General features: G+C 38.0%; 1 protein-coding gene and 1 pseudogene across 1 annotated transcript in view; one reads left to right on the top strand and one right to left on the bottom strand.

The window, feature by feature from the left end:
• LOC145242376 (uncharacterized) overlaps positions 1-21,317 on the top strand; it is a 209,034-nt gene that overhangs the window by 43,652 nt on the left and 144,065 nt on the right. The gene's annotated exons all lie outside the window — the stretch shown is intronic.
• Positions 6,871-7,018, bottom strand: LOC145243205 (U2 spliceosomal RNA; annotated as a pseudogene).

Below are 21,317 nucleotides of genomic sequence, written 5' to 3'. Positions count from 1 at the left end.
AACTGTAAGTGCAAAAAAAACAAACTTTACTTTTTTTCTTTGTCGAGCTGGAGATCGGACTTTTCTTCGTGTGGACCGGTTCCTGCTGTATACGTTTTTTCTTTCTGTTATAGGATTCTCTTTCAGTTAGCATGTTAAAAATATTCCCCAATCCCATTAGCTTTGAATATATTTGTTTTTGTTAAATCTTTCTTTCCCCTTATCATTAATAAATTTAGCTTTATATGATTAGAAAGTGTTTGTTTCGGTATCTCTTGCCAATCTTATTGTGTTCGATTTTTGTGTTTATTTTGTATCTGCCTGTCTCACAGAAAATAATTGTTGTTTTATTTGTTTCAAACCTTTTTTGTATAAAAAAAGGAAAATTGAACCCAATCTGGGACCTATGAACATACCCCTAATGCAGAAGATTTGTCTGCCTATGATAAGCGATTGCTTTCCATTAATTCCCATCCATATCCCTGTGTTAGCATTTTATTGCATTTTATTGTTATATCTAAATATTGCCCCTGCCCGTATGTAATAATAATAATAATAATAATAATAATAATAATAATAATAATAATAATAATATATATATATATATATATATATATATATATACATATATATATAAGTCACAGATTAGAAATCAAGTGAATTGTCCTGTCAGATATTACAGCGAGGTAATATTTTCAGATCCTAGCCAAAAAGGTAAAGCTCAATATATAAAAATAGAGCAGTGTATAAGTTTAAAGATTAAAGTTAAATTCTGTAGATTAAAATATATATAAAGATATATTTGAGTTAAGAATTTATTGTTTGAAACAAGAAATATATATGGAGAAAAATTATATTTATTTCCTTAATCCATGGATTTTCAATAATGGCTCATATCATCTGAGGAAATGAAATACAATTAGCAAAATGTTCAGCTATGAATAAAGTATTTTGCTTTTCAGCACATATATTGAAAATGTTATTTAAAGTTATTTAAATGGTGCTTAAAAGTTATAGAAAAAGGATTTCATACAATCTGGGCAGTCCATTATCAGAATAAGCTCAATAATTTCCGGGATATTACTGCCAGGTTGGACGAGTAGTGATCCAATGGGGAAATCAGAGGTGGTCAAGTAATCCGATATATCCAGAATATTTGGTTGTCCCATACTGTGATTTCGAAGGGCATTTGAGATGGCTGTCCTCTTCGGCGATGTAAAGATCTGTGGATGCTGAGGTTTAGAAGAAATCCAGTCCTTGGAGGTGCAGAGATATTGCATCAAATAGTGAATCAATTCCATTGCATATATTTCCGTCGATAATAACAATACGTATATGGGTGTATAAATTTCCAAAGCTTTATACGTTGAGTCATATATGCAAATTTTGAGTGCGAGGATCCCTAATGCGTTTCATTTCCTCTGATGATATCAGCCATTATTGAAAATCCATGGATTAAAGAAATAAATATACTTTTCTCCATATATTCCTTGTTTCAAATAATAAATTCTTAACTTAAATATATTTGTATATATTTTAATCTACAGAATTTAACTTTAATCATTAAATTTATATATATATATATATATATATATATATATATATATATATATGCATATATATATGTGTGCATGTAAATATATATGCATGTGTATATGTATATGCATGTATATATGTATGTATATGTGTATGTGTATGTATATGTGTGCATATATGTAGACATATAAATGAATATACATATGTATGAATATATATATATATATATATATATATATATATATAAACCGATTTTTAAGTGGGTGATGATAACCTTTTATACAGTTATAATAGCGATGTCTCTCAACAATAGGTCACGGGCGTATCACTGGCTGTTTCCTTCCCCATTCTCGCCATCACATTGACAGGAGCGTTTGTATTTGACAGACTTACGAAATAACCAAAGGAAGTTAAAAGTCACCAATTCCATAGACGTCATGACAGACAGTAACGTTGGCTGCAAACCATGAGAACAACATTTTTTTATTTTGAGAATTATGTCCTTTTATCATGACCCATATCTGGTGAAACTGCACTTGATGGGTATCGGAAACAATTCATTTTTCACTCATACTTATCACACTTGCTGAGTATGACACCTGCCTCCATCCAATGATGAGGCCCTAAATTTGTGAGCTTTGTGGTATTTGCAGTCGCCCCTGCGTTCCTGTTGACCCTGAAGAATATTTATTACACCCTGGTTTCCCATCTATCGAATATGAACGCTTTAAGCAGGAGAATGAAACAGATAGGATGACCAAAATATTTCTACTATTATATAAAAGGAACTTTGTGTGTGTGTCTGCGTGTGTGAGTTGTTTTCTATGGACTCGAAACAGCTGGGCCGATTTTTATAAAATTTCACGAGAAGGTACTTTATATGCCTGGCAGTGTTCTTAGATAGGTTTTGTATCGGAATGTCTTCGATAAGTATCGACAATCGAAATAATCTGATGAAAGAAGGAACAGGCGATTTTGACCAAAGTTAACACCTTACACAGCCTAACATCACAAGGTGCATTTGAGAAGTTTTATTACAACACAAGCCGAAAGGCCCGACATGTAAAATCAACAGTAGGTTCTTTGATATGACAGAGACACTTTGAAATGAAGTTTTCTGTTTAAAGCACAATTGAAGCATGATACTTGACTTTTATATTTTAAACTTAAACTCAAGCCATTATATAAAAATTATATAAAAAATAATTTTATGAAATCGACAGTAGGTTCTCTACAGTGCAATATTGACTACAGTGTATTGTGGACTAAGTCATTGCGGGGAGGCATGTGAAGTTTCCTCCCGGTGCACTGCAATGCGTCCTGGACTAGAGCAGGCAATCAATTGATTTGATTGACAAATGGGCAATTTCACCGATTTCGATGCCAATAAAAATATGGGAGTGTACAACATTTGTTGGTCATCATTCAATTCTGGGCAACATCGGGTCTCCCTGCTAGTAACATATAAAATTAAAAGAATAGTGTTAAGTAATGTTATCTTTTCAGATTTTTTGTGAATAAGAAATGAGGAATGTATTTGCTTCCTCACGAAAGCAAAATATGACACAAGGTCATTTTTAATGTGGGGGAGGGGGGGCCAGCTCCCCAGAAAGAGGCACTCTGGAAGTAGGCAAAAATAAAATTCCCTTAGTATTGAAAGGTTTCCCCTACATTGACTAAAGAACAAGTTAACTTGAGTGTAACATCAGAACAGATACTACACTTTGATCCTGGCCTGTACCAGGTGAAATGAATGTTGTATGCCTTATAATATTGTATACTAACTGCGTTCGCAAAATCCACTATTTAACTACTTGAGGCATTGATTTAAAATAACAAATGACCATTCGATTAATAACTTTATTGTAAAAACGAAACAAAAATATTTCTCATTTATTCAGATAGATGAATATTAACATTTTGGTGATTTCAATACAAATGTATTTATATTTTTAAATCTGATATTGAAGAGATGAAAGAAATAAGAAATAAATTTGTATGTCAATTGCAATGTAACAAGGCCGATAGCCATTAGTCGCGTGCTCTCGTGTAATGAATAAATGCGTGAATGTAGGATTGACATGAAATTCTTAAAGATAAACTAAAATGACCGAAAAATGGGCTGAAATGACTTAAATAAATAAAAAGTAAATGACTTAGAATGACTTTAATGAACTTAAGGATGAATTGAATGAACTTAAGAATGACTTGAATGCTTAAAAAATAACTGTAATCCTTCAAAAACAACTTGAATGATCTGGAGAATGACTTGAATTTTACATTAATTTTACATTAAATTAATACAGAAAACTGATCCCCCACTTTATATCACAAAGTTACAAACATAAGTATAGCAAGTAGTAAGAACAGATACTACACTTTGATCTTGCTCAAAAGGCCAAAAAAAGGTATTTATTTGCTCCCCCACCAAGCAAATTAGGCACAAGGCCGATTTTTAATGTGAGGAGTGAAGGGGAAATGGGGACCAGCTCCCCGGGCAGTAGGGGAGCTGGATAGTGAGAATTGGTATGAAGGGTTGCCCCTACATTGACCAAGGTCTTATATGTGGAGTTGCCCTCACATATGGTCTTTGCTTGCAGTATCTGCCGGAACAGATACTACACTTTGATTTTCATATATAATTTACAGCGTGAAAATGAAAATTACAATCAAAATAATTCAATGTAAAATTAAAATAAATTAAAAGTAAAATTCAAGTTTAGAAAACAAATTTAGGCACAAGGTCCTATAAAATCTGGGAGGGGAGTGTTGCAGGGTCTTTGTTACTAAAGTGAAAATGGAGTCTTTGGCGACTTTACTCTTGACTGGCAACATTTACCACAATACCTCATTCACTCTGTGGACTCTAAACTAACTAATGAAAACCCCAGCGTTTTTGCAAAAAAGGATATATATACAATTTCTGTATGTGTGTGTGTGTGTGTGTGTGTGTGTGTGTGTGTGTGCTTAATTTTTTTTCTCCCTCCCCCCTTTTTAATTATTAAAATGTGTGTGTGTGTGTGAAAAAAGTTCAATTCATTGGAAAATAAAAAGTTCTTGAATTTGGAAGAAAAACAGTTCGTGTTGGGGAGTGGGGAATCTAGAATAAATATACAAAAATAAAATTGCCTAGTGGATTGTTAGTAGGGTCCCTCCCTGAGCTAATCTAGAAAGTTAGATCACCTACTAATTTCCCGGGGCACTGAAAACAAGTGGGAAGATCCCTAGTGGGGATTGGGAAGAATTCTTATCGGGTGTAGGAAGGAAAAATAAATAGATTGTCAAAAACAAAAGGGGTGGGTGTGTGTGTGTGGGGGGGGGGTTAGGCGACGACCTTCGAGTAGGGGTTTACCAGGGGGTGATAAAACAAAAAGATAGGGGGGGGGTAGTGGTAGGGTAGCCTCGGAAGGTTCTCTAGTGCCAAAAAACAAACAATCGGGGGACAGGATCTCATTTGTACCACCAGTCAAGAGTTTCTTTACTTTTTATTTGTCTAACCTAGAGGGATGGGCTCCGTAGGACCCAGTACCACGCATGCCATGCTTATGGTGGTAACATGAATTCAAACTTGGCGCCTCGTCGGATGCACAAGCTAGCGTCATGCACCCACCTCTTGTCAAAGGCCACTCGAGGCAACCTCTTCCAATCGCATCTGATCTTTACTTTAAGCAGATGTTTAAAGTAGACGATCAGATCTCGATCCGGAACAGATATCCCTTCGCGGACTCGCTTGAGGTGTGTGATCCATATGACCATCCTCACTACTGCTAGTATCGCTAGTAAAAACATTCTTTTGTCCCTAAGCAGCGGCGTATCAATGTTCTCCACAAAATATGACTCATCGAGTTCAAGCCAGCGCTTGGCATTGATGCGAGCCGTTACCCCATTGATGTATCGTAGGAAGGTCTTCTGGCTAGTGCTGGGGATTCGCTACTTCTGGATTGTTGGTCCTCCTTAGGCGAAACTTTTTGGGGTAGTCTTTTGGATTTCCCTGCCGAGACTCCTTAGGGCAGCTAGCGCTTCTTCTATGTGCCTTTGTGTTCTCTCTGCTATACTGCTTTTGTCCTCTCCATCCAAGTTTGGGGGATCCTCTCCTGGACGAGGCTGTGGGCTGTTCAAGGTGAACAGTTGCTGAGGAGCCATGGGTGACACTGGCCATGGTACACCCTCCGTTTTTCTGGTCTCTTCATCCCTCTTAGCCCTGTTCTTTTGGGTGTTGCCCTCTTGGGGAGCTGGGGTGACTAGGTTGCCCTCGGCAAACGAGGATTGATGTTCAGAGGATGTCACTAGTTGTGGACCACTTGAGCAGTACCTCGTTCCCTCATCCGCCGCAGGCATGGAAGCTTCCATCTGGGACTGGTCCTCTTGGGGAGCCTGGGTGGGAGTGCTATCTCCGACCGACGAGGATTGAGGTGGAAGGGGTGTCGCAGGATGTGTACTACCCAGATCGCACCTCATTCCCTCGTCACCCGCTTCTTTGACTCCCCGGTCTGGGGAGTGGCCCTCGTGGGGACCCGGGGGCGGGATTGGTTGCCCTCCTGATGTTGGACTTGCCTGGGTCGCCGTGGGTTGCAGCCCTACCCTGGCCTTCTCCTCCTCTACTTCGTTCGTGGTGGGTGCTCCCTCCGATGGGGAGTACTCGAGTGGGGCGATGTGGTGCATCTGGGGTGGTATATGCCTTTTTCCCAGCATCGTGCGGACAAAACTGCACCGGCCGCTGATGCGGACCAAAGTGTAGTGGGGGAGAAAAGAAAATGCAGGGAAATGGAGGTGGGGTGGAGGGGAGTGGGTGAGGTCAGAAGAGAGAAAGTGGATTGACCTCCCTTCACGGGGATGTCGGATTAGTCAGCTCAGATCCCCTGCAAGGGGAGAGAGCAGTGAAGGAAGACACAGTGGGTGCTAGTGGGTCAGAGTGCCGCATCGCAATTAAGAGAAAGAGAGGATAAACATCAATGCCCAGAGAGGGGAGCAGAAACAAAACACCCGCCCTACCCACGTCACCCTACTTACAAACAACCCCAAGGAAGTGAGAAAGAGAACCCGGTCTGCTTAATCCACTGGAAGAGCAGCAAAGGAAGACAAAGATTGGGCCTGGCAGGTCAGAGTGCTGCTCAGGCAATTAAGAGAGGAGAGAATAGACCATTTCAACGAAGAGGAGGAAACAAAGTATCCAACAAACTAAAGCTAACCCGGCCAGGTCGTGTCTACCAAAGAAAGTGTTGTCGGTCCCGGAAACAGCAAACTCCCGAAGAAGGGATCGGTTTTCGGGTCCAGACTACCACACAATGGCGTCGGTCCTGGGTGAGCGAAAAGGGTTCAGACTCTCCAAAGAGGGGGTCGGTCCCACTAACAAAGGTTAGTAAAGTCACAAAAGTGACCAAAGTGAAAGCCTTAAACTTGACTGGTGTGGTCAAGAGGCGGACCTCTTGAAAAAAATAAAAAATGAGGTAGCTGGGAGGACAGATACTACACTTTGATCTAAGCCAAAAGGCCAAGAAAAGCTTTATCTATTTGCTCCCCCACCGAGCAAATTAGACACAAGGCCGATTTTTAATGTGAGGAGTGAAGGGGAAATGGGGACCGACTCCCCGGGGAGTAGGGGAGCTGGATAGTGACAATTGGTATGAAGGGTTGCCCCTACATTGACCAAGGTCTTATATGTGGGATTGCTCCCACATATGGTCTTTGCTTGCAGTATCTGCCGGAACAGATACTACACTTTGAGATATTAAATCTTTTATTCAGGCAAAAAAAAAAAGAACATGAACAAAAAACTTAGGCACAAGGCCAACTCAAAAGGGTGGAAGGCGATGGGGGTCGTTGGTCATCCTTGTCACTCTATAACTAAAGAAATGTTTCTCTTAGCTAGAATCTTCTTTCACCATAATACAACATCCGCACTTTTGTACTTGGGGACGTCCTACTTGGCACCCAATTGTTTAAAACATTTTTTATTTCCGTGTAAAAACAAAAAAGATAACAATGATGATACGATAATTCATTTGTGTCGAGGGCGGGGGAAAAAAAAAAGTGGTTAGTAGGACCCTCCCAACCTCGTCTAGTTGATAGACCGTCTGTTTCACTTGGTTTGTAAAGGAACCTGAGCTCCTGCAGGCCAGTCTCTAAGTGGGGATGCTCTATAGATGGGACAAAATGGAGAAAAGATAATTTTGTGGGTGAGGGATGGGGAGTAAGTGATTGATTTCTTTCTCTCTAAGATGGGTGAAATTTAGAATGAGGGGTGAGAAGAAAAAATTGCAGATAGGAGGGGATGGGGATCTTGGAGGCTTCCTACTTGGGGAGGGATGAAGCATTTACTCAGCTAGCTAAGAGGCTAAAAATGGATTATGCTTGACGGAACTGCGCGTTCCACACCTAGGCGGGGAACACGTATTCAAACTTGGCTCCTTTTTGTACACACAGACTTGCTACATGTATCCATCTTCTGTCAAATGCTGGACGATGCAGCCTTCTTCTATCACATCTGATCTTCACCTGTAGTTGGTGTTTAAAGAAAGCGATCAGATCCTGATCAAAAAAAGGCAACACCCCCCAGCCACCCTGCAGACGCGACGTCCAAATCACCATTCTTGTCACGGCCAGGATCGTAATGTAGACCATTTGTCTTCCCCGATCCCACGGTGGTCTCACGTTGTCAACGACATTGGATACGATAATTGGGCAAAGATGCTCAGGATCGATGCAAGCCGTCACTTCGCTGGCATACGACCAGTACTGGCGGAGTTCACGGCAATCGAAGAAAGCGTAATCAGTCGTTTCTATGGCCGTTGTCCCGCAATGGGGACAAACAGGCGACTCCAAAACCCCAGAACTGCATTGCATGTTGTTGAGTGGAAGTGCATTTCAGGCCAATCGCCAGGTTAGAGAGAACTCCGAATTGTTCAGATGACTCGAACCTGGCGCCCAACTTCACGCGGAGCGGATCTCACTCTGCTGCCAACCCAAATGTGCGCATAGCGGGTCATAGGCGGTCCCCCTTACTAGATCCCTGTGGAGTTCCCTACGGATAGCAGTCACAAGGTCGCTGGACCTTGGTAGTCGTTTTAGCGCGGCTCAGCACTCTTTCAGGAAGGCTGAGTCTCCCTGCAGACAACTCTCGATAGCGGGTTTGAGAATGAGGTCGGGGAAGGCGGCAGTAATCGTAGGGTGCCATGGTTGATCTTTTTGAAGGTGGTGGCTCAGGAAGGCCAGCCTCTCGGCGTCTCGATGACACTTCAAGTCTGGCATTCCCAAACCTCCCTCACAGACGTTGGAAGCAGACCTGTCTGCTAACCCAGTGTCTTCCTCTGTCCCAAAGGAGGGAGGACAAGAGTTCGACAAGAGCTTTTAGGTGTTGTGCAGGCAGGGGAAGTACAGCCAGTTGGTAAAGGATGAGAGGGAAGACGTATCTAGTGCACGCCTCAGCTCTACCCTTTAAGGAAAGTTTCCACGTGTTGACCGCAGCCTCCACTTTTGACCGTACCTCTGACCAATTCTCATCAAGCTGGAGACCTGGCCTGAACCACACGCCAAAGATCCAAACCAGGCCATCCGTCCAACTGAAGGGCGCCCAACCGCAGTCCGACAGACTTACTGTGGTTTATCTTGGCCCCTGTGATTCTTTCATACTGTGCAAGCACCTCCGACACAATCTTGATGTCTCTGAAGCTTGACACGAAGAATGTGACATCATCGGCAAACATGGATACCTTGGCAGCTGAGCTGCCAGGCAGAGTCATTCTGCGCAGGGCCGAATTTGCCTCCCCACGTCTCAGCTTGCGGAGCAGAGGCTCCAAGGCCAGGACGTAAAGCAGGGGCGACAGCGGACAACCCTGACGAACCGACCGAGAGATAATAAAGGGCTTTGAGCGCTTTCCGTTGATTTGCACGACAGCCGTGGGCTGTCAATACATCACGGGGATCCACTTGCAGAAGTCCGGTTTAAAACCGGCAGCCTCCAAGACAGATGCCAGGAAACGATGGTCGACCCTATCGAATGCTTTGGACTGATCTAAGTTGATCAGCGCGGCTTCCGTGTCATCATCTATTCCCCCCTCTAGGATCGTGCGGATCAGGTGCAAGTTGTTCTGAATCAATCTCCCTTTCACAGCGTAGTTCTTGTCGATAACAACCTGCAGCCGATTCGACAGGATCTTGGCTAAAATCTTCAACTCTGTGTTTAGCAGAGTTATGGGCCTGCAGTCGTCTAACTCTTCCCCTCCATGCCCGTCACCTTTCTTCAGCAATGTGATCACTCCCTTGGTTACCTGCACTGGGATGGATCCCTGAGCAAACCAATGGTTGAACACATCCGTCAGAAGAGGCAGAAACATGGGCGACAGCCTCAAGTACAGTTCGTATGGCAGACCATCAAGTCCTGGCAATCTGTCATAGCTGACCTGCTTCAGCACAGTAAAGACCTCCCGCTCCGTCACCCGGCCCTCGCAACTAGCCGCTCTAGCCGCCTCGAGGCAGGGAGAGTTGGCCAAATAGTCGCTAAACTCAAGGACCGGAAGATTGGGCTGCTGCATAAAACGCTCCTCGAAATGTTCTGGAAACCCCTCGCAGATCTCCCGAGTTGATTCCAGGGTGCGTCTATCCGGATGTCTGACTTTCGCAATGTATTTGTCTGAGCCACACCTAGAAACCTCACGGCGCACGTCTGCATCAGAATTGACTGCTTTGTTGCCTATCTTTCTAAACCTAGCTCTAACTACTTGGCCTTCGTAACGCTCACTAGTCTCGCGTAGAAGGTCCTGCTTAGCTAGTTCCTGACTAACCCTATCACCCTCCCCCGTAGCCCGGGCTAGTTTCTGCTCTAGCTGCTTCTTCATCGTGGCCTTATCTAGTGCAAGGCGCTGGGCATACTTGACTGAGAAGCTTCTGATCTTGGCTTTGAGACCTAACCACCATTTACTCCTGGTAACCGCCCCCACTAGTGCCTTTTTAATCAATTCTCTTAACTTATCTCGGAAGTCTTGTATCTCCAGAAGGGAGGTGTTTAACTTCCAGTACCCCGCTAACTTAGGCCTATTTCCTAGCTTCAGCCGGGCCATAACTAATTTATGGTCCGTCTAGCCAAGTGAACGTGGGACAGGATAGGAAGTCTACTTCGCCTCTCCTTACTAACATCCTGTCCACATCTCCCGCCCCGGATGCTCACCCCGAAACCTGTCGACCAGTTCGCATCTAGCCATCAGATCAGCCAGGCTGGACTCGCACCTCTCTGACCCTCTAGCTCCGCGTCCTACCTTATCTATGTTGGGGTCTAAGATGGCATTCCAATCCCCCATTAGCACTACCTGCTTCCGACAATCTACAAGCGCGTCGAGCTGACTGAAGAATGAGACCTTCTCACAAGCGTTGCTGGGCGCATGAACCGCAATCACCCGAAACACAGAATCTTTTACGTCAACATCTGCCACGACCAGCCTGCCCTCCGCATCCCTATGGACAACGTCAACCGTCGCGGACAGGGTACATTTAACTAGCAAGGAGACCCCCTTCCCCCATGGGCTGCCATATGCTGAGAAAATCTCAAAGTCTCGAGCCAGCACCTAACAGTCCACAGAAGAAATGAAATGCGTCTCCTGAATCGCAGCCACAACCACTCCCAGGGACAAGAGGTTGTGCTGGAGGCGAGTCGCCCGGCCCGATGATCTCAAGCCCCTCGCATTCAGACTAGCCAAATTGAAAGCCATGGTACCTACCTTAAGGTGCGTACACTCAGCTCCGAAGTCAGCCGGGGAAAGGACACCAACGTTGTATGCAATGCTCAAGATGGTCAGCTTTTTCATGTCCTGACCTTCTCTCACAATGCCGCCGACATCCAAAGGGTAAGTCAATTTAAGGGCCCTATAGAGTGACAGATGGACCAACACTGGGACCCTTCCCTTGCATTGTTTTGCGAGTTCCTCAAGGGAAGGGTCATTTTTCCTAATCAGTTCAATTTCCGTACCAGCCCCTTCAGCGGCCTCCAGCATTGTCCACACGTTAGTCTTGCAGGCCTCTGGAAGCCTGACGAAAGTTGTTAGCCATGGGGCGTCCGGGAAATTAGAGGGGACATTAACATCTTTCCCCCCTATCTGTTATCAGTCCAGCAGAGGTTTTAAATTTTTTCTCTGCCAGTGTGGTAAGTCCATTGCCACAGACAGGGGGTCTACAAAACAAAGTTCCTCCCTCGTTTCGAGGGCGAGGGTCCCTGTTGGAGTAAGTCCATAAGTGGGAGAATCTGAAGGGTCTCTATCTCTCCCGGGTTCAGTCTTTTCTTTCTGGGATGGTGGCTCAATTTGCATTGGTGTGGGGACGAGTGTCTGTGTGGTGTTGGTGTTGGTGTTGGTGCGGTGTCTGGTGTTGGTGCGGTGTCTGGTATTGTGTTGGTGTTGGTGTTGGTGCGGTGTCTAGTGTTGGTGCAGTATGTGGTTTGGGGGTGGAAGTGGGTTGTATTGTTGTTAGGGATGGTGTATGCTCACAGGGAGTGGGGGCTGCCTTTTCTTCCCCTTTCCTTCTTTTGCTTTTCTTTTTTTATTCTTTTGAATGAATCGGGGAGTGGTGAGGTTGAGTTCCTCTCTCTCTCGCTAGTGGATTCATCCTCAGAGGAGCAGTGTTTTCTTCGCTTGGTCCCCGTCTCAATTGGTGTGGGGACCTTTGGTTGTTGCGGCTCCTCTAATTGCTGTTTCTCTGATTGATGCTGTTGCTGCTCTGGTTGCTGCAGCCGTTTTTGTTGCTGCTGCTTCTGTTCTGGCTGTTGCTGCTGCTTTGGCTGCTGCTGTTTTTGTTGTTGCCGCTGTTTTCATGGCATTGGTTGTGGAATTGGCCGCGGCAGCTGATGTTGTTGCTGCGGCTGGTTCAACGGCTGGTTCAGCTGCTGCTGCTGTGTCTGCTGCCGTGGCTGTTGTGCGGCTGTTGTGGAGGCTGCTGTTGTTGTTACTGCCTCGGTTGTTGGGTTGGTGGTGGGACGGTGGCAGATGGGATCGTGGGCTTCCATTTCTGCCTCATTACCGTGCTCCATTCCTCCCCCTTGGCCTCCTGCATGGTTTTGGGTTTCCTCGGTGCTGGGGTTGGTGTTCCTGTTGCAAGAGTTGTGACAGCCTGTTTGGACACTGGTGCTGTCTCAGAGGTTGGTACCGCCTTTGGTGTCACTTGAGTAGGAGTTGACCTTTGAGGGCAGCTCTTGGCCATGTGACCCTGCTTTTGGCAGAACCAACAGTGTGGACAACGGCCCTCCAACACCACCGTCATAGTTGCCTCCTTAAATGTCAGCTGTGCTGGTATCGCCTTCTTTCTTTAGCCTCATGGTTTTCGACCGCACTGGGGTTATTTTTTCCACCTCGCCGAACTGTGTGAAGAAGGATCGCAGGATTTCTGCTGATATTTGCATAGGTACATTGAATACCTGCACTCGGGTCCTTATCCTGCCCTAGTATTTGGGCTTTAGTTTTATTCTCCCATGCTTAATTTCTTGTAGGGAGAGTCTCTCCGCATCTTCCTTGGTGGGTAGGCAGATGTCCCACATGGCGTAGCTCCTCTGGTACAGGTATCGTACCGGGATGTTTGGCTTGTGTAGGAGCCCCGCCATATCTTCCTTTTTCATCCCTAGGAGCCGGTTTTTCGGCATATCGGAGATGATGAGGGAGAGGACTCTGCCTTTGATTGCCTCCTAAGCGCCTGGCACTGGTTTAATTTCTGCCCCCTCAATGTATTGTCTGTACTTGGTCAAGTACAAGTCTCTATACTCTTGAGGGGACAGTTGCTTCTCTACAGTCTTCCTCCATGCACACCCTCTTGTTGCTGTTGGATCTTTGGTGGGGGTGGACTGTTTTTGCTGTTCCTTTGCGGAAGGGTTGCTATTTTTGGGGGGCATTTCCCTTTCCGCTTTCCTTTGAGACCGACTCTCCTTGCTCTATGCTTCTTCCAGGAAACGCCTCCCTTTTTGGGGAGTCGACCTCCTGGGGAGCATTGTCCCCTTTATTGTACTTGGGAGCTTTTGCCCCTTTTGTTTTGGGGAGGTCCAGGCTGTATGCCCCCTTGTTTTCTTGATTTGCTCCCCTTTTGGTGCAGTAGCTCTCCTGGTGAGCACTGTCTCCCTTATCGTCCTTTGGGGCTACTGCCTCTTGATTTTTGTTGTCAAAGCTGGATGCCCCGTCCAACATTGTTTTTTTCTCCCTTTTGTGGGGAGTCGCCCACTTAGGGAGCTGCTGGTGAGTTTTTTCCCTTCTGGCGGGCGTCCTTCGGTTTATTATCCGGGCGGTATGCCCCGTTGTTTTTTGTTCCCCTGTTGGGGAGTCGTCCTCTTGGGGAGCAGTTTTTCCTGTGGTAGCCCCCTGACTGGGGGTATCTGTATTGGTGGCCATTTGACTGGGGGTGTCCATTTTTTAAAAAAGCTCTCACCCCTGTATTCAAAATCACCAAAGTGAGTGACATGGAGTCGGCGTCCAAAGTGGGGAGCCGACTTTGGCGCCAAAGGCGGCAAGAGGGGAGATAGAACTGAGAGGGGGAGATAGAACTGAGAGAGGGAGTGGAGGGAAGAGAGAAAGTGTTTCCGACCCTCCCTCGCGGAAAGGTCGTAAATTATCAGCTCGGATCCCCCCGTGAGGGGGGGAGAGCAGAGAAAGACGGACCAAGTGGGGGTGCAGACAGAACGCTACCCAACAAGCTCGTCAGGTGTTCCGGGCACGAGAATGTGTTGCCAGAACAGCATTGCCTAGCGCGGTGTATGTATCAGAGAATAGATACTACACTTTGATCTTTATATTTAATTTATTTCGTTTAAAGAAAAAATTACAATTAAAAAAATTCCAATATAAAATTAAAAAATTTAAAAAAGTAAAATCTCCAAAACACAAAACAAATTTAGGCACAAGGCCCTATAAGATCTGGGGAGGGGAGTGTTGCAGGGTCTTTGTACACTTTGATCTTGGCCAAAAGTCCAAGAAAAGATTAAAAAGCTAAGAACAGCATCTATTAACAACAGACCTTTGATCTTAACCAAAAAGGCCAAGCACAAAAATGTTACGGACAGACCGACGAACCGGCGGAGTGACTTATAGAGTCGCTTGCACGCGACTAAAAACAGCAGATCGTAACTTCTTAAAAAATCAGGTCAATTCCTAAAGGAACAGTTGAACACAATGCCAAATAGCTGTCCACCACATAAACAATATTTTGAAACAAACAATATTTGTTATATTAGAAAAAAAACCCCAAAAAATCATTGAATTTAAAAACCGACAACAAATAACAATAATAATTATTTCAATGTCCTTTTCTTAAAACCAATGTACAAATTAGTTAAACCTGCAACTGATATCGCATACACATAAAAGTATATATAAAAAAAAAGATGGTATCTCTATACAATTGTTTGCACAATTAAATTTACCTGCAATATAGCATTTTAACTATTCTTCACTACGAAAAAAACTCATTATATTTGTACAAAATGTCTGATTATTGATTATACTAGCAGGCCTACCTGGCATTGTCCGGGGCCATAAAAGTAACCCCCCAAAAGTGTTTATTTGTAAATGAAGCAATTGGATTATATGGTAAATATTATCCTTAATTTTCCAAAAGGGCTTCCACCTCTTTCTCATGATAGTAAGTTAAAGTAATTATAGATCATATTGATATGTCCAGCCTCCCTGCGCCTAGCAGTTGTGCTCCAAAATTGATAATGATCAGTCAATTAGTTTTGGTGTGAATTTTATTCAAACAAATATAAAACATTTAATGCCGGAAATTTTACCGTGGCTTTATTCTCTCTCTGACAGATCATGCTGAAATAATATCGTTATTATTTGAGAGGGAGGCTTTGGCTTTGTTAACTATTCTGTACTTACATATGTCCAAAAACCATAACTTACTAAAAATATATATATATATATATATATATATATTAAAAAACCGACACAATAAAATTATGTAAGAAAGGAAAAAGAAGAAAACAAAACAGAAATGAATTAATAATTAAAAAAGAGAAGGTTAAGAAAAAGAAGAAGAAAAAATGTAATTACATTATCAGACACATTCTCAACTGAACACACACACACACACACACATGCATGAATTATAATAATAATCATTAGTGAAGGGAAATATGTGTAGTGAAAGAGAGAGAGAGAGAGAGAGAGAGAGAGAGAGTGGGGGGAGTAACCCCTTTACACACACTGTGGACCCTGTAAAATAATAGGGAACAGCAGTCCGACAGCTACAAAGCCACTAATAGAGTGATTTGTGTCGTATGCACACACACACACACACACACACACACACACACACACACACACACACACACACACACACACACACACACACACACATGACTGTAATGACCTATGCATAAAATGAACTTGATGCCGAGCGAAATAACATATCTTCTAGTGACGCCATATTTTAATTTTAGTAACCATCCATTTATAAAGTGAAGAACTGGATTCCGAAATATGAGAATTTTCACAGTTCAGCCAATCAGAATGGATGGAGTTTGGTAAGGGAGAATGTATTATTTATGAATGGGAATTTGGAAAGATTATGTTAGGTCTATGTATGTATGAGCCAGTTACGGTTTGTGTAATCACAGAATCTGTGGAATGTGTAAAATTCGCTCTGATGACAACTGATAGCAGTGGTAGGACTAAATAGAGAGAAAAATAGGGGCTCCTTCCTCTAAAGATGTTGCGATTGTGATGGTGTTGCTTGTATGATGCAATGTAGCATTTTATTATCACGACTGAATGTGTTTAAAATGGTGTTCGAAAGCTACATAAGATTGTGGCTATTAGCCTTGATGTATTGAATTTGTATGTGGCATCTGTTGTTGCAAACCTACAATACTTTGGTCCAAAGGAGAATTTCTGTGGCTACTTTATTAATATAGAGATACGCAGATAATTTCTTTGATCAGTTCTGATATAGATATGGTACACTGAACATGTGTTTTTTTTTAAATTTTTACTTCTGTAAGGGCAGTCAGCAGTGTTAAAATATAACCCCACCCCCCCCGCAAAAAAACAAAATGTCACTTTCACTCAGGGATAATTTTCTTCTTGCAAACAATCCATTCTTTATAATCAGACTAGCAAGACTTTGTCGGTTGTAAAATATGCTTAAATATATTTTATTCGCAAAGATTTTGTATTTATTATTACAGAGCTAATTCTCTATTGAATAATATATTGTACCTAATATATATAGTACTGATTTCAAAAGTAAAATAAAATAATTGGGTGTTATCAGCTAAAATCGTAGCCAAAACATTTAGCGCTCTACCGTTTGAGTCAACTCAACAGACAACTTGAAAGTTTTAAAATCAAACCACTTTTATTCAAACTAATATAAATATGTCAGCAAGTTGAAATAAACAGTTTGCATTTCAACTTGCTGAGTTCTGTATGTATTATTCATCCACCCAAACAAAGATTTTACTCGTTATATATACACCCCTATAAATTTGGGGTTTTTGAGTATGGATATTCATATTAACAACCCTTTTTCTATTTTTAAAAAGAAAATAAACTTTGTTATATACAGATCGTGGAATTGTATTCATCGGCAAAAGATCTAGTTAATTTGTATATTCTTTATATTTATATATTTTATATTGTATATTCTTTTAAACATTCATTTTAATTAATTCCCTATTAGTTTTTTCGGTTTTCTTATGGGATGATCATCTTTAAGTATTACATGTAATTATATTCATGCAGATATTCTACATGATTTATACTTGCATAATATTTACACAAAAAGGTTATAGTAAACACAAACCTGTTTCTATATATATTTATGTATGCATATATATATTTGTTGAAAAAATTTTGCCTACCAAACTCCTCTGTCAGTTTTTGGTCTACAGACATGAAACTTAATATATAGGTATTCGAACCCATGCAAAACTTTATATTTGGGTTTTAGCCAGGGAAAATGGGTGCAAAAGTGTGAAATTTAAAAAAATGGAATTTGCCATGTGAAGGTTGAATGATGGCATTACGAATATGCATGCGTAACATAATAGCTATTGGTTAATGTTTTAATTTTTAGCCTTGCAGCAAACATGTCTTCATAGCTCAGGCATTAACGTAAAAGAAAAAGTAAATCATAATCTAAACGTTTTGGTTTCGATTCTCGGTGGTGTTGAATGAGTCATGTTTTTTTTGTTTTTTTTTAACTTTGTAAATCATTACTATATATTGGGTTTTATATAATCTATTATATAAAGGGCAAAATATGTCCACCAAAGGCTTTTTGGGTGGAGGTTCTCGCGTCGGTTAGATTCCGCAAGAAGTTTTTGTATACTTCCCAGATTGTAATATCTCAGATTTGCAAACGGATATCGTCTTTATCTTTTTTTTGACCGAGTTAAAAAAAATTCCCACCATGCCGTCATGTCGGCTGTTTGTTTATCATTTTTGTATAAATAAAGGAAAACTATTCGAATGCAAATGCCAACGCCTGGCCTTAATCAGGGTAGTATTATTCGTCCTTGATCAATATAGGGGAAATCCTTTATACTGAGACAATTACTGTTAATACTGCCAAAGTGCTCCCTTTTGGGAGGATCTGGTTTTCCCCCCTCATTAAAAATGACCATTTGTCTAATTTGCTTTTGTGGAAGGTTTAAAAGCAATGCGATTTCTGCAAGGCATCTTTTGCAATGACTGTGTTAAATTTGAATGCTTTAGACTTCCGGTCACATCATGGAGTAGTGGTAAGACGTCAGATTTTCTTTCACTTTCTTTTCCGCCTTTGCATCATGGGTTCGAGCCTGCTTGCCTACTATCAATTTCTTTTTTTTTTTGCTCAACACACACATACAAACACCCGGGCAACACTGAGCACCCAGGCTAGTATAATAATAAATACAAAATCTGCATTAATCAAAATATCATATTTTAAAATATCATTAATCAAAATATAATTCATCAAAATATCATATTTTAAAATATCATTAATCAAAATATCATATTTAAAAATATCATTAATCAAAATATCATATTTAAAAATATCATTAATCAAAATATGATATTTTAAAATATCATTAATCAAATATCATATTTAAAAATATCATTAATCAAAATATCATATTTTAAAATATCATTAATCAAAATATAATTAATCAAAATATGATATTTTAAAATATCATTAATCAAAATATAATTCATCAAAATATCATATTTTAAAATATCATTAATCAAAATATAATTCATCAAAATATCATATTTTAAAATATCATTAATCAAAATATAATTCATCAAAATATCATATTTTAAAATATCATTAATCAAAATATAATTCATCAAAATATCATATTTTAAAATATCATTAATCAAAATATAATTCATCAAAATATCATATTTTAAAATATCATTAATCAAAATATAATTCATCAAAATATCATATTTTAAAATATCATTAATCAAAATATAATTCATCAAAATATCATATTTTAAAATATCATTAATCAAAATATAATTCATCAAAATATCATATTTTAAAATATCATTAATCAAAATATAATTCATCAAAATATCATATTTTAAAATATCATTAATCAAAATATAATTCATCAAAATATCATATTTTAAAATATCATTAATCAAAATATCATGTTTAAAAATATCATTAATCAAAATATCATATTTAAAAATATCATTAATCAAAATATAATTAATCAAAATATCATATTTTAAAATATCATTAATCAAAATATAATTCATCAAAATATCATATTTTAAAATATCATTAATCAAAATATAATTCATCAAAATATCATATTTTAAAATATCATTAATCAAAATATAATTCATCAAAATATCATATTTTAAAATATCATTAATCAAAATATAATTCATCAAAATATCATATTTTAAAATATCATTAATCAAAATATAATTCATCAAAATATCATATTTTAAAATATCATTAATCAAAATATAATTCATCAAAATATCATATTTTAAAATATCATTAATCAAAATATAATTCATCAAAATATCATATTTTAAAATATCATTAATCAAAATATAATTCATCAAAATATCATATTTTAAAATATCATTAATCAAAATATAATTCATCAAAATATCATATTTTAAAATATCATTAATCAAAATATCATGTTTAAAAATATCATTAATCAAAATATCATATTTTAAAATATCATTAATCAAAATATAATTCATCAAAATATCATATTTTAAAATATCATTAATCAAAATATAATTAATCAAAATATCATATTTTAAAATATCATTAATCAAAATATCATATTTTAAAATATCATTAATCAAAATATAATTCATCAAAATATCATGTTTAAAAATATCATTAATCAAAATATCATATTTAAAAATATCATTAATCAAAATATCATATTTTAAAATATCATTAATCAAAATATCATTAATCAAAATATCATATTTTAAAATATCATTAATCAAATATCATATTTTAAAATATCATTAATCAAAATATCATATTTTAAAATATCATTAATCAAAATATCATATTTTAAAATATCATTAATCAAAATATCATGTTTAAAAATATCATTAATCAAAATATCATATTTTAAAATATCATTAATCAAAATATCATATTTAAAAATATCATTAATCAAAATATCATGTTTAAAAATATCATTAATCAAAATATCATGTTTAAAAATATCATTAATCAAAATATCATATTTTAAAATATCATTAATCAAAATATCATTAATCAAAATATCATATTTTAAAATATCATTAATCAAAATATAATTCATCAAAATATCATATTTTAAAATATCATTAATCAAAATATCATATTTTAAAATATCATTAATCAAAATATAATTCATCAAAATATCATATTTTAAAATATCATTAATCAAAATATCATATTTTAAAATATCATTAATCAAAATATAATTCATCAAAATATCATATTTCAAAATATCATTAATCAAAATATCATATTTTAAAATATCATTAATCAAAATATAATTCATCAAAATATCATATTTTAAAATATCATTAATCAAAATATCATATTTTAAAATATCATTAATCAAAATATAATTAATCAAAATATCATATTTTAAAATATCATTAATCAAAATATAATTAATCAAAATATCATATTTTAAAATATCATTAATCAAAATATCATATTTTAAAATATCATTAATCAAAATATAATTAATCAAAATATCATATTTTAAAATATCATTAATCAAAATATCATATTTTAAAATATCATTAATCAAAATATAATTAATCAAAATATCATATTTTAAAATATCATTAATCAAAATATCATATTTTAAAATATCATTAATCAAAATATAATTCATCAAAATATCATGTTTAAAAATATCATTAATCAAAATATCATATTTAAAAATATCATTAATCAAAATATCATATTTTAAAATATCATTAATCAAAATATCATTAATCAAAATATCATATTTTAAAATATCATTAATCAAAATATCATATTTTAAAATATCATTAATCAAAATATAATTCATCAAAATATCATGTTTAAAAATATCATTAATCAAAATATCATATTTAAAAATATCATTAATCAAAATATCATATTTTAAAATATCATTAATCAAAATATCATTAATCAAAATATCATATTTTAAAATATCATTAATCAAAATATCATATTTTAAAATATCATTAATCAAAATATAATTCATCAAAATATCATGTTTAAAAATATCATTAATCAAAATATCATATTTAAAAATATCATTAATCAAAATATCATATTTTAAAATATCATTAATCAAAATATCATTAATC

The sequence above is a fragment of the Euprymna scolopes genome, chromosome 21, assembly GCF_053919585.1.
Source record: "Euprymna scolopes isolate OS-2025 chromosome 21, ASM5391958v1, whole genome shotgun sequence".
Taxonomy (NCBI): domain Eukaryota; kingdom Metazoa; phylum Mollusca; class Cephalopoda; order Sepiida; family Sepiolidae; genus Euprymna; species Euprymna scolopes.
Note: the sequence above shows the minus strand (reverse complement) of the source record. Positions and strands in the feature narration are given on the sequence as shown.